Here is a 4,666-nt window from a genome sequence, read left to right on the forward strand (position 1 = left end):
TAGAAGGTAATCAACAGCAAAAATCCTGTATACAGGTAGGAGGAGATGAATCATTTCCTTGTGATTCCAGGGGTAAAAACAACAGTAGCATAAATTTCTGCTTATGAAGGTGCTTCATACTGGAAGGAATTATTAGTGCCATCTACTGAGAGGAACACAGAATTGATAATTATTTACCGTAGAATTACACAGACCCAGAGGACAACAACTGAACCTGGAGGGGGCGGGACAGAACTGACTACACACATCTCCTGAAGAAGCTTTCCTATAAATGACAGAAGCAAGGAGGTGGGTGGGTTTTTTGTAAAGCATTAATTCATCGTCAAAGCGATGATTGTAATTTTTGATTACCGACACCAAACAAATTGATTTTGATTGATGGCTTATTCTTTACCTGCGATTTCTTAATTTTAATTAGCAACTACTTTGATATGATTGATTACTGGTGAAAAAAATTGTTATTTTCTGAGATCTGCTGAAAGTTATTTAAAATCCATGAACATTCTCTTGAGTGGCAGGGGCCAGGTTAGGGCCCCCGATTGCTTGAAAGCCCCTGCCACCTGACGGTTTACAATTTCACTCCCTGATCCTGTAAATATCTACTCATATCCTTAACTTCAAGCATGGGAGTAGCTTCTCTTGACTCCAAAGTGATCAATCAAAAGTTTAAAGTTAAGCACAGCATTAAAATTTGCAGGGTTGGAGGCCTTAATATTTGAGATGACAACAAGCAGTTGGGAGGAACAGAGGGTAACAGTGAAGTGATTTTGATTAGCGAAATAAGCAAGAATCATATTGTAGCATGCTGGCTGTTTCAATTCAAGGGTGCTTCAATGCAAGTGTACTTCTAGCCATTGTTGGATGCTTCAAGGACATATCTGAAGCCATTATCATGGCTTCTAGGATTTTTAACAACAGGAGTCACACTGAAAAGCATGAAAATATTTAACAGCTTAATTTCTGAGGAAGATTTAAATGTCCATGCACCTGGTGGGAACACTAATTATTTCTTTAAAAGGCATATTTAATAATTTTCAGTTATACTTAGGAGAAAGAGCTAATCTAAAATTACTGCATTCAAATCCAGGCTTTCCAGCTTCAATGCATCTCTAATAAGTATGTCCTAAAAAAAATCACAGAGAATACAATGCTTGCTTCCTCACTTCTTCTAGCTCAATATGCATGCTGAGTAGAGTAACAGGCCAGCTGCCCAAAGTAGGGAAAAAGCAGCAGAGATCTGCAGAAGCAGCAGTGATGGTGAAGGTGAATTCCAGCTACACTCATTCCAGCTACACTTTAGGTTATACAGCATCGTGAATTGGGTAGAATCCTTTTGCCACATCACTCATCACTAAAACCCATTACAGAGGTGAAAGCTGGAAAAAATGTAAACCCTTCTTTCCGCTAAACAATGTTGTGAATTGTAGTTTTTCTCAAGACATGTTGGCATTTTACTTTTAAGGGATGCTCAGCTGTTGTGGCTAAGAACTGATGTTGCAAGCAAGAAGAAAATGAAAAGGCTACAAAGAATGGTTTTATTTTGCAGGGGCCATACAATTGAAAGCTCTGTGCAACAGGAAGAAATCATATGCAGCTTATAATTGTGCTAGGTCCAAGGTAGGTAGAAGAATTGGCCATATTCTTCTTTGCAGCAATAATGTTTTGAACACGCCTTTTCACTTACCTTTCTACTCTCAACTACCTGGTGTCTATTTCTTTCTCTTTTTCTGTCATGTGCATACTGTACTAGGTGAGACTTCCTCATTTTGCAAGGAAGAAGACCTCAGAACATTTCTAGGAAGGAGCTGCTACAGCATGGATTACTATTGTAATCAAGAACAGATTTGGTGGGGGGATGCTGTGATGATGGACATGTGGAAAATTTTACACATTTCAGGTGATGGCCCTCTTCCCAAGGAGGGGTAGGACGCTCAGAACCCCATGTATTCAGCTCCCCTGTGTCATTTCCTGGCAGGTACTTTTAGAAATGTGGAAACCTTGTTGTAAAATTCTGGCCCCACAGAAATCATGGAGATTTTTGCATTTTCAGCAACAGAACCAGAATTTCATCCCTGGGTTTCAACTTTCTGAATAGGTAGGGCATACCTGGATAAACTGGTGCATTTGCTTCTTTAATTTTTGCCACCTGCTGATTACCATCACCTGCTCCTCCCAACTAGTTCACAAGTTAATTTTTGTGTCATATTTCATTGATCTCTGTAAACGTTCAAATTGAAAAGGCAATATAAAAAGGAAGTTCCCACTGACTTTTACTTTGGGCATTCCCATGGTTGGAAGCATCCTAGCTGTGTTCATAGGCAAGAGGAGATGAACCAGGAAAGCCCAGCAGTGATATAGCTAGAATTGTAACTTGACAAGTAATTTGATTTTATTTCCAGGAAAACACAGTGGACCAGATTATGCTTCCCAAAAATTCACTGGGCACCTACATGAGACATTTACTGAGGAGTTGCCTAATTAGCTCCACAATAAAAAACAGCCTCAAAATGAAATGAGGAAACTCAAAACATTTCAAAACTTTCTAAGTGTTTCAAGTTTTGATGCTGGGCTTGCAGGGAAACAGAAACTAAGGAGAGGGAGGGGGAAGAGGGAGTAAGGACTGCTCTGATATTGACTGTGTAGCTGGTCAGTGTTTGTGATCCTTCCCTGAGGTCCCTTCCAATCCCAGTGCTCTGGGGGAGGGATGGAAAAACAGCTGTGCCTTACACACACACACACACACACACACACACACACACACACACACACACACACACACACACAGAGTCACATGTTTTGCTTCTCAGCAGCTTGAGATGCAATTTACCAGAAACCCCTGCACCCATCTCCTTGAAACTTGGCAAGGTTTGTGGCCTCATCGGGGCTACGATGCCTGCAGTGTTCATCCCACTGTACCTTCACATACACATGTGATATGAGTTTTGCTTTCTAGAATTTGAGGTGCTTTTCCCCAGAAACCTCTGCACCTATCTCCTCGAAATTTTGCAGGATTCATGGCCTTAGAAGGCGATACCATCCCAGCAAGTTTCATCCAAATCAGGCATGAAATGACAAAGTTATAGGCAGTTTCATGCTTCCTATTATAGCCTATGGGCACAACGTCGAAACCGTGTTGAAACAGCAAAACAGTTTTGATGAAATGGAACAGTGCTTTCAAAACAAGACAAAACTTGAAATGAAATACTGTCCCATTAAAATGGCGAAATAGAAGTCGAAATGAAACGGTGCTGTTTTGCACAGCCCTACCCAGCAGGTAAGCCTGTGGATGAGAAGGAATGGGGGGGTGGGGCACAGATCAAAGCCCCCACAGTGAGGGAGATAGTGGAGCTGGGGCAGGGGCTGGGGTGAATGAGGCCCCAGGGCCAGGGCAGTTCATGGGATGGAGCCGCTAGTGGTTCATCCAAAGTTGTGGGGGAGTCAGCTCTCCAGCACAGTGCACACCCCCAGGGGAGGAAGAGAGGGCATGTACACCTGGATTTATGCATGGGGTGGAAGGGGCCTTCCCACTGTGGGCTGAGGCCCTGTGCCCTGCTACCTTTGCCCCAGAATCTACGCAATGCCTTGTTGTGCTTCCCACTGCTAGGTGGGCAAGGGACATGCAGTTCAGCCAGTGTTCAGCTCCCAGGGTGAAAGCAGCAGGATATAGAGCCCCAGCCCACAGAGAGCAGCCCGCCTCCACCCCACAGACAAATCTTGGTGCCACATTCCCTGATGCCTCCCCTGGCGTGCATGCAGTGGTGAGGAGCTACACCACCCCCAGCCCCTTGGACAAGCTGCCTGCAGCACTGTCCCATGACCTGCCTTGGCCCCGGGGCCCTATTCACCCCACAGCCCCTGTCCCTTGCCCCTACCCCTGTTCCACTTCCTTCCTCCCTCTCTCACTGTGGGGGCGTCGATCTCCCCATCCCTCTTTCCACTCTTCCCCTCCACAGAGGGGCACTGATCTACATGCCACTGGGATGTATTTCAGTAGGGCCACCATATTTCCAGTTTCAAAAAAGAAGACACCTATGGGGAGGGCATAATACATTGATGGGCAGTGGGAAGTGATATGCCCCTCACTCCCAAGCCACAGACCCACACCCTCCAGCCCTGCTGCTGTCCATCATTCCTGACCCACAGTACCCTGCATCCCACCAGGGCATGCAGAGATCAAAGATGTGGGTTTTCCAGAAAATTTTCCAATGCCCCAGGTACAGCGTGATCTGATTTAACATGTTTATTTGACTTATATTTAGTAAACAAAACTAAAGAGTACCCCCCATGTTAATTGTATATATCAATAGCTACAAGTGTTTGAACTGAAATATTTGAACTGAAACAGCTCTTTGCATGCAGCATACTATGTAAACCCTTTGTAGCCAAGCCCCATCTAGTTTTTCCTGGCAATAAAAGTACACTTTCCTTTCCTTGCTTCTCCTTCTGTTCAGGTGTTGCTAACATAATGTTCAATAAAGGACTTCCTTGTATACCCGTCCATCCATCTGACATCAGAGTCAGTGATTCTGCTTGACCAATCCTTTGAATCAATATTGTTTACCCTCTATCTAAGAGAGAATGTGATGAGCAATAACGTGATGGTAACTTATATGATGGGCAAATTAGTTTGTAATGTTCCTTCCAGTATTGATTTTCAGTTATCTCT

The sequence above is a fragment of the Crocodylus porosus genome, unplaced genomic scaffold, assembly GCF_001723895.1.
Source record: "Crocodylus porosus isolate Cpor-Errol unplaced genomic scaffold, CroPor_comp1, whole genome shotgun sequence".
Classification (NCBI taxonomy): domain Eukaryota; kingdom Metazoa; phylum Chordata; order Crocodylia; family Crocodylidae; genus Crocodylus; species Crocodylus porosus.